The sequence below is a fragment of the Panthera uncia genome, chromosome C2 (assembly GCF_023721935.1).
Source record: "Panthera uncia isolate 11264 chromosome C2, Puncia_PCG_1.0, whole genome shotgun sequence".
Taxonomy (NCBI): domain Eukaryota; kingdom Metazoa; phylum Chordata; class Mammalia; order Carnivora; family Felidae; genus Panthera; species Panthera uncia.
This window is the reverse complement of record NC_064810.1, coordinates 58,006,446-58,016,876: the sequence shown is the minus strand read 5'-3', so window position 1 is coordinate 58,016,876 and position 10,431 is coordinate 58,006,446. Positions and strand designations below refer to the sequence as shown.

At 44.2% G+C, this 10,431-nt stretch overlaps 1 pseudogene; it reads left to right on the top strand.

Moving 5' to 3' along the window:
- The first annotated feature begins 3,550 nt into the window (after window positions 1-3,550).
- LOC125921568 (uncharacterized) lies at window positions 3,551-9,855 on the top strand (annotated as a pseudogene).
- Window positions 9,856-10,431: the final 576 nt, after the last annotated feature.

Sequence of the window (10,431 nt, the reverse complement as noted above, 5' to 3'; positions counted from 1 at the left end):
GACACCAAATTGAGAAGATGAACCCTCAGAAGAGGCATCCCCCGCTCTCTGCATGTGGAAGTAGGGGATGGGATAGAGACAATATGTTATGAGGAGGAAAACACGGACAAGAGGAAACTAACAGAACCTCCCTCTCTGGCCTCTAGGTCCAGTCCTCAAGATTCAACCTCTTTTTTACTTTGTTATTTTACTCATTCCAACCTCTCCTAACCTTGCACACCTGATACCTGTCCTTGCCTCCTGTGCCGAAACCCCACCCCTAATATCAGCTTCTAATCTGGCTCTTCCAACAAATGCTTCCTGTTTAATTCATCCTTGCCTTTGCAACATTAGTCTTTGCCTTCTTTTCTTATATAATTTTTTTAATGTTTATTTATTTTTGAGAGAGAGAGAGAGAGAGAGAGAGAGCCTGTGCACATGTGGGAGAGGCAGAGAAAGGGAGACAGAGGATCTGAAGTAGGCTCTAAGCTGACAGCAGAGAGCCTCATGTGTGGCTCAAACTCAGGAACTGTGAGATAATGACCTGAGCTGAAGTTGGACGCTTAACTGACTGAGCCACCCAGGTGCCCCAGTCCTTGCCTTCTAAGAGGTCATTGTAAACACCATCATTCCTCAGGCCGATCCATTTTCTAACAGTGGACCTCACAGTGGTCCACAGGGCCTTGGTCTCTTTCCCTCTTAAGCCAGCCGATTATTTGTTTTTCTGGTCCCTCAGATTCCCATCCAGCCATGCCTCCTGCTAGCTCTTCAGCTGGGACTGGACCAGCCTTCAGCTGGGATTTTTATAACATATTCCAGTATGTTTTTTTTTTTTTCTTTAACCAATATATGCCTTACAGGGTCAAGAGATTATGTGGGAAGGGAGGGTCAAAGTAATAAGAAAGATATGAACGATATTTAAAAATTAGTTACCTAGGGGCACCTGGGTGGCTCAGTCGGTTAAGCGGTCGACTTAGGCTCAGGTCACGATCTCACGGTCCGTGAGTTCCAGCCCCGCGTTGGGCTCTGTGCTGACAGCTCAGAGCCTGGAGCCCGTTTCAGATTCTGTGTCTCCCTCTCTCTCTGACCCTCCCCTGCTCATGCTCTGTCTCTCTCTGTCTCAAAAATAAATAAACGTTAGAAAAAAAAAAATTAGTTACCTATTACTATGCCACTTTAAATATTACTCTATCTTCCCCAGCATCCCAAAATGTGCTTCACCATCCACACACACTGGCACACACTGAAGAGACCAGTGTGCGAGCCTCCAGCCAAACAGCATCACTAACCATTACCTCATAACGCAGGAAACTGTCTGCCCGTCACCTGGCACAGAGCCTTCTTCTTTCTTTCTCTCGTCCCTGAGGGCTACACACATCCACATCCAAATGCCAACTTTACTTTCCAACAGATTCAGTGAAATTGGAGGCTTGTGGTTTCTTTTCAGAGGAAGAAAGGAACCACGGATAAGAAATAGCTCACCAGTGAGCGAGGCAATGGGTGAATTACCTGGTTTCTGTTTTTGAAGTTTGATGAACTCTTGTGAGGCAGACACAGAAGGAACAAAATTTTACTGACTTGCCTCTCATAAAAAGGGATATTTTGGAAGTTACTGGGTTCCAGACCTAGATCCTGGATTACTGGCAGTTAGCTATTAATTGTTTACGGTTTAGCATCTTTATGATGGTGTAGGTGCCAGGCTGAATTTAAATGACACTCTTAAGTGAGCCTCAGAATCTCCTCTGGAGCTGTACTCACTACCCCTGTGGACCGGAGACACATCTCCTAAATTTATCAAACATTTATCACGCTTTGCCTACTGAACATCCAAGTCCCTCAGGGACTTCTGCTTAGATGCTTATACCTTCTAGTACTGACAGGTATTGGGCCACAGGCAAGGGAGCCCAGGTAATGGAGAACCCAGGTAACATGTTGATAGTGCATGATCTTCCAGAGAAATTACAGGCTGAATTTAAAAGACTGAATTAAGTAGTGACATTTCCTGTATTATCCAGGCTATAGAAAGATCTTTGACAATAGGAGAGTTTTCTGGATAAGGGGATCTTCCCACTCCATCGGGTTGCACTGCAGGCTCCATCCTGGAGCCACTGCAGGCTTACTCTCCCCACTGTGATTCTCCACCTTTTGTTTCGTGCTGAAAACACCTGTCCATCAGCAACAGTGGCTCCTGGAGGCAGGGACTCTTACTTGGGATTAAGGAGAGAGCGGTGCATGTTCTCCTAGGATGTGTGGTCAGAATCCCAAAGGAAAGCATTTGAACCTCCTCCCAGGGTTATTCTTATGCCCCCCAAGGTGTGAGCCCATTTGATAATCACTACAGGACTTAGGGCTCTGGAGTGTGGAAGAACACAGACTCCTAAATCAGCCACGTGTCCACCCAATTTGGACAGAAGTCTCCCAGACAGATGATGTCAGTGCAACTGGAGAGAAGACTTGTTAAAATCTGTGCTCTCACTGGCTGAGAAAACTTTTCCCGGAACTCTCAGGAACCGATGGTGGGAATGTAGACTGGAGCCGTCATTCTGGACAGCAATTTGGCAGTACTTGGTGAAATTAAGTGCACCTACGCCCTATGACCCAGCCATCCCTCTCTGGAGTCTACACCCCAGAGAAACTCAGGCCCGGGTCCAATAAGGAATGTGTACAAGGGTGCTCCATGCAGCACTGGGTGCAGGAATAATAATCATGACGGTGATGATAATGACAGCTAACACTTGTGATACTTGTTGGGAGCTTATGTGGGCCCAGCACTTTGTTTGTTCTCAGCCCTCTTCGTGGTAGATACTACTACTATCTCTGTTTTAGAATTGAGAAGCTGAAGTCTGGGAGGTTGAGTGAATGGGCTCGGTTCCCACTGTTGGTAAATGGGAATGATACCAGTCAGTCTGGCTCCAGAGCATCCCTAACCTTTGAGTTTTATAGCCTATCTCTGTGTCCATCATTGAGGAATAAATGAGTGAATGTAAGATACTGTTAACCAGGGACACGGAACTCCTAAAAACATAGAGCTGAATGAAAAAAAAGAAGTAAAAAAAATAATGAGTTCCCTATCCACTGCTTGCTCCCTCTCTCTCTCTCCCTTTCTCTCTCCATATATTTATATACACACATATGTACATACATATTTAACATGTATACAAAGACAATATAACAGGGGTGCCTGGGTGGCTCAGTTGGTTAAGCGTCTGACTTCAGCTCAGGTCATAATCTCGTGGTTTGTAAGTCCAAGCCCCGTGTCAGGCTCTGTGCTGACAGCTCAAAGCCTGGAGCCTGCTTTGGATTCTGTGTCTCCCTCTGTCTCTGCCCCTCCCTCTCTTGCACTGTCTCTCTCTCTCAAAAGTAAATAAACATTAAAAATTAAAAAAAGACAATATAACATCATAGAATTTCAAGTGTATCAATACACACACACATCCAAGTACATGTTAGTGAGTATCTGGGGTGAGGGCAAGTGGGAGCCAGGGATGAAGCCAGGGATGAAGAGGAAACATACAAGCAAAACTAAATAAAACAAGAAAAGGCCTTGCCTAGATGGTAATGATTGGGTGCCATGAGGTGAGGAGGTGCTCAACTCTGTTGAGAACTCTGTTCTCTTCTCCTGGGGTTCCTATTTCCTCCCCATTAACTCCCTTCATGAAAGGAAGGGAGGGTCAGAGAAGACGCTCTTCTTCATTTTCTTCCTCAGGGCTTCCTCTGGCAATATGTGTGCTTTCTACCGGGTTTTTAGTTCACCTAAAAACGCAAGTCTACTTCCTTCCATTTTGCAGTTGAAAAGAAAAGCTGTTCAGAGAGGTAGTGACCCTGCAAATTATCAGTGGACTGGCACTTGACCCAGGTCCCTAAGTGTGGAGGTGCGGTCCTGTGGTTTATAACACACCCACTGTAGTGGTCCTAGCACCTACCAGTTTACTCTGTAGAACAGTCATCGTTTCCATGAATCAGAAGAATTTCAGAGGAATTTCCCTAGCATTGTTTGGTGAAGACCTCAAAGCAAAGACAAATACATTCAGGGATGAAAATAAAATTATTTTAATTAAATTTTCCTAGGGTGATATGGGAATAGAGCATTATTGCAAATCTTTTGAGAAAATTATTCATTGACCTTTCACGTATCTCTGAAAGTGACTGACCCTAACGCTTGGCATTATCTAGGACATGCCCACCGCCAGGGCATGTGTATCTGTGAATGAACGTCTCAGTCTGTTCTGGCCGGAGCATCTAGAAATGTGAATTCCAGTGTTTCTGAGCAAGTTAAATCTATGCTTAGCTCACATTACCGCATATCATTATTTCCTATCCGGATGGAGAATTAATTCATAGTTAATGTTGTAATTGGACAGACTTCAGGGAATGATTCAACAGGCCAATATTTGGCAAATGTACAATGACCATAGAGTACAGTTACTCAGCCGTCCTGTTTTGAGAGTCACGTTGGCATGGGAATACCACTTCTTTCAACCCTTGAATGTTTAATTCCCACAACACTTATTTATAAGTTGCCTGCTGTCTATCCGACAATGACAAAGACACAGCTCTGATGGGGGGACAAATTGGCCGTGAAACTGACAAGACAAAGGTATGTGGACACACACCAACAGGACTGTGCAGCCCTAACAGTGGTTGCTGGTTAGAGCAGAGCTCTTCATAAATTACATGAAAAGCCTGCATCATGTCCTAAGGAAAAGGTGAGTGCAGATCAGAGGGGCAGAGAGGAAGAGGGTCAAGAAGGCAGAGTAGAAGCCCCTGAGTTGTAAAGTCAGAAGTGAGGAAGAGAGTGAGGTGGGTGGGAGAGGTGAGGACGGTGGAGAATGAACTTTGAAGGGGAGGGAGGGATAAGTCAGGAGGTGAGAGGCCAGGCTTCTGCTGCACGTGCATGGGACTGATGCTGCACGTGTGGCTCATGCTGGCTTATGCTCCCTGTGGGTCTGAAAGCCTGAGTTCCTGGATGTGTGCTTTTAGCTCTCTTTAATCACTGGAGGCAGAGAGGGGTGCCAGGTAGCAGAGGAAATTTTCCAGGGGGGCAGCCATCAGGATGCACAGACTCAGGCAGTTCATGGGAAGATGCTTAGGAAGCTAAGCATAGATTTAACTTGCTCGGAAACACTGGAATTCACATTTCTAGAATGCGCAGAGCACTCCCATCAGTGAGCCTTTGCACAAACCATCCTACTCACCTGGATGGTCCTCCTCTTTCCTCTCCAGCGCTCTAGACCTGTGCTGTCCCAAACAGGGTCACTAGCCATGTGTGCACTCGAAGTGCAGCTGTACTGTTGGTATGAAATACACACAGGGTTTCAAAGACTTAGTGTTGGAAAAATGATCTCATCAAGACTTATTTTTATATTTACTACAGGTGGAAAGAATAATTTTTTGGAAATATCAATTTAAATAATTAGTTCACCACTTTCTTCTTTCTTTTTCCAGTGTGGCTACTAGAAAACTTAAAACCACCTACGTGGCTCCCATTGCTTGGGTTCAGATCTTGCCACTTCACAGCAGGTGCCTGGACCTGGGTACTTAATCTCTCCATGCCTTAGTTCTCTTCTCTTTCACATGTGTACCTGCCTCTTGGGAAAGTGCAAGGCTCAGATGCAGTCTCTGCTGCCTCCTTGAGGCTGTCCCCTCCATCCTGCTTCATGAAACTTCCTTCTGGCAGGTCACAGGGCCCTGGCTATCTGCAGGCACTGAGCATACTTGGTTTTAAGATGTGTAAGTCTTTTCCTGAATTCACAAAATTTCTCATGGAGTTGTGCCTAATTACCTCCTCATTGTCTCCCTGACCTTTCTGCCAATGCCCAGGCATCACGGAGGTGATGATGTCTCCCCTCCCACAAAGGCTGCAGAGTGCTATGGTCATCTAGCAAAGAAATGCACAGTGCCACATCTCACAGCTCGCTGTGATACAGTGCTCTTCTGGGGGTTACATGGGAGAGAAGAAGGTTCTCCTTGGTGTATAAGTAAACTTATGTTTCATTGAGCTATGTGTAATACATTTGGAAAAATACAAAATTCATATGTGGACAAATCAATGAGTTTATAAAATTTTTGCAACTTTCATAAAATCAAGAAAGGATCATGAAAATCTTTCCAGCAGTCCCCTTATTGTCCCTCTCAGTCACCTCCCCTTCCCTAAAGATGACCACGGTCTTGCTGTTGATCATCATAGAATATTTTTGACATTTCAACTTTATGTACACGAAATGGTACTCTTGTGTTGGACTTCCTTTACTCAACATTATGTTTGTGAGACTCATCCACATTGTTACTGGAGTGGTTGTCCATTTGCATTGCTGAATAATATTTCATTTGTATAAATGTATCACAGTTTGCTCCTTCATTCTATTGTCAATGGACATTTAGACTATTTTCAGTTTGGGACTGTTGTGAACAACACTGCTTTGACTATTCCATGCACTAAGGATTGGAATTTGGGATTATAGGAAATGCATGTGTATGGCTGCAATAGATACTCCTAAATCCATTTCCAAAGTTTTTATACCAATTTCCACTCCCAACAGCAATGTACAAGAGTTCCAACTACTCCATATCTTCACCAACATTCCTGCCCCACCCCCCACCCCCATTTAGAGTACAAGGAGTGGTTTTAATTTGCATATCCCTGATATCTGTGCTCCTTTTCATACACTTATTGGCCATTTGGATATCTTCTTTGTGTAGTTCAAGTCTTTGGCCACCTGCCTCTCCCCCTTGACATTCTATTTGGGTTACACCTGGGTTGCAAATATCTTTTCCCGGTCTGTAGCATGTCTTTTCATGCTCTTAATGGTCTTTTTATGAGCAGTTCTTAAATTTAATGAGTCTAATCAATCTTTTCCTGTAAGAGTTAGTTATTTTTGTAATCAGTTTAAGATACCTTTGCCTAATTGATATAGCCAGTTTAAAGTTAGGAAATGTCACCAAACCATACCACAGTGCCGGTGACTAAAAGTTAACAAGAATTTGCCATGGTAACAATTCTGGAAACCTTCTGACAAAACCAGACCACTTGTGTTATTCTAAATGGCGTAAGTTCTGTGCCTTGATTCAATTCCCTCTTTCTCCACTTCCCCAAAACCCATACCCAGATTCAAATGCTTGCTCTGTGGTCTTTCTTTCCCTTCCCATCTCCACACACACACCCCACTCCAGGGTTACCTTTGTGTTCTATTTTAAACTCTAAGGCTGGTCTCCTTTGTATTTAACAGTAACAAGAATTTCTATTAGTTACTGAGAGTTTACTATGTGCTAAGTGCTTTCCATGTATTTCCTCATTTAATCTCATGAAAAACTCCTCATCAGATACCTACTAGCACATTTTCAGATGAAAAAAAAAAAAAAAAGGTTTAGGAAGATCAAGGTTTCTAACTAGAAAGCTATGGAGCCAAGATTCAAACTGAGGTTCACCTGACCTTAAAGTTGGTGCCCAGAGCCTTCACATCATGCTGCCCCCCCCCAGCCCTTAGATTAGCTGTTTAGCCTTTAGCCCCACATCTTCCATCCAGGATAGAAAGGCCATTTACAATTGCTTTTGACTGACAAGTCAACTTCTGAGCAGAAGTTCAATAGCCTTCAGTCCAAGGGGGATCCTTCCTTTTCACTTCAGCCCAAGATGGAGGTGAGCCAGCCCCTCTTTTTGCATGCTCCTCCTCCCTCTAATGCACCCCATTTTCCTCTCTCCTGCCCCATCACCTTCTACTTGTTAGGTCCACCGCAGCTGCCCCCTGCCCAGCTAGAGCTTTCTGCACCCTGCAGGGCAGGGCAGGCAGGCAGCCAGCCAGTCTAGTGTGTGGCACCAAGTGGAAAGACAGAAGGGGTCCTCAGGAGTCAAAACTTTTGGAAAATTGTGAACGGGAACTCAGCAAGAACAAGGGGACGCTCTTTGAGGTGACTTAGACAGCCAGGTTGGAGGATGCAGGGACATTCTTTTGAAATAATTCTTTATAAGAGAGAGAAACAAACCACAAGAGACTCTTAATCTTAACGATAAAGAACAAATTGAGGGTTGATGCAGGGAGGGAAGTGGGGGATGGGCTAGATGGGTGATAGGTATTGAGGGCACTTGTCGGGATGATCACTGGGTGTTGTACGTAAGTGATGAATCACTAAATTCTACTTCTGAAACCAATATTGCACTGGATGTTAACTAATTAAAATATAAATAATAAAAATAAATAAATAAAACAGCTAAAAATAGAAAAAAATTCTAATTTAATTCTTCAGAATATAAAAGCATTGCTATTGCTACGGTGTGAAGACAGATGCAAAATCCCCTCCCTGGCTTCCTGCAATCTAATCCAGACTAAGAAACATGAATATAAGCAGGAGGCTCCTGAGAAAACTGAGCTCACATTTGTCCTGCATTTCTTACTCTTATGTACCTTTGTGTCATCACCTCATCCAAATCCTAGAGGGATCCTTGTGTGGTCAAGAAGGTAGGTGCAGGTGGTCCGTTTTACAGTTGTACAAGCTGACCTCTAGGGAGGCTGATAACTTGCCTATATTAGTTCAAGTCAATGACATCAGGCCAAGAACTGGAATTCAAGACTCCATATTTCTAGTCCAGTGTTTTTCCACTGGATCTTGCTACTTCTATAGCAAGGGTGACTAACATTTAAATGCAGGAAGGTGTCATCGGGGTGGGAGTGATGGCAGGAGAGAAGCTCAGAGAACAGGGAGGAGGCTGCCTCTCAGCCCCATAGGAGGAGGAAGGGGGCTGGAAGGGCTGAGAATTCCACACCCCACTCGCACTGGGGCCGGGGAGCCCCAGCAGCTGAGGAGACCCAGGGAGCTTCTGAGTGCTTCTCGTTTCCTTTTGCCCCAACAGTCTCAACCTCCTTCTCAAACTTTCTTTGTGAGGTTTACATGTTTGCAAGAAAGGTGAGAAAATGTCAAGTGTCCCCACATGAAGGGAGTTAAAGAGACCCATGGCTTCAGCTCAGCAGCTTGGACTGTATTCTGAAGATACTGCCAGAGATCAAAAGGCAAATGAACCACACATGATCTCCTTGCACAATTCAGCATGTGGTTTAACTGGACACTTCCTCAGGAAAGAAGCTTGCAGCATCTGTAGATCAAGCGATTACAGGTGACTAAGAACATAAAACATAAGATTTTTTCATGTTTGAATTATAGCTGCTTGTCATCTAACCTAACACTGGGGGCTCTATGTATTTATGCTATTATTAATTGAAATATTCAAAAGCAGGGCACCTGGCTGGTTCGGTGGGTAGAGCATGTGGCTCTTGGTCTTGGGGTTGTCAAGCACCATGCTGGGTGTAGAGATTAATCTTAAAAAAGTATGTACTCAAAAACAGAAACTCTAAAATAAGCAGCTATGTAAAAACAGCAACAACAACAAAAAAACCAAATGAATTGCTCACCCCTTCATTACACTCAATCCAGGAAAGAAACGGGTCTCCAGTTGTTCTTTTTTTTTTTTTTAACAGAGAAAAAAATATTATTTTTTCTCAGTACCGGTGGTACTGAGGAAGCAACTGGCTACAAAAGCCAGGCTCACAAGACTGCGCCCTCTACTGGGAGGGGTGAAGAAACCTTATCGTTACAGGCCTGGTACCTTGGCCCTCGGTGACGTCATCAGAAGTCCACTGAACTTCTGATCGGCAAACTTCCTTTCCAGTGTCTGGTGCGAGAAATTGCTCTGGACTTCAAAGCAGATCTGTGCTTCCAGAGCGTGGCTATCGGTGCTTTTCAGGGGGCAAGCGAGGCCTATCTGGCGGGCTGCTTTGAAGGCACCAATCTGTGTGCTATCCATGCCAAACGTGTAACAATTATGCCAAAAGACGTCCAGCTAGCAGGCCGCATACGTGGAGAAGGTGCTTAAGAATCCTCTCTGATGGAAAAACATTTCATTCTTGAAAAAAAAAAAAAAAAGCTTTTTTTTTTTCTTTTCTTCCTGTTATTGGTAGGTCTGAACTTTAGATATTTTTTTTTCCATGGGGACAAAAGGTACCTAAGTATATGATTGCAAATGGAAAAATAGGGGACAGAAATCAGGTATTGGCAGTTTTTCCATTTTCATTTGTGTGAATTTTTTTTTAACGTTTATTTATTTTTGAGACAATGTGAGAGACAGAGGGCAAACAGCAGAGGGGCAGACAGAGGGAGACACAGAATCCGAAGCAGGCTCCAGGCTGTGAGCTGTCAGCACAGAGCCTGATGTGGGACTTGAAATCAGCAGCCATGAGATCATGACCTGAGTCGAAGTTGGAGGCTTAACCAACTGAGCCAGCCAGGTGCCCATCAGCCATTTCTGTTTTAGCTTTCATTTACTTCAAGAATGAAAAAGGACTTGCAGGCTCAAGTTCAAGGGTTGCCTGTCCTCTTTCTAGTTAGAGAGTGAGACATCACTGGTGCGGTTGAGCCTGGTAGGTCAAGACTGAAGTTGTTTCAAAGAGGTAAAGGAGGCACTGG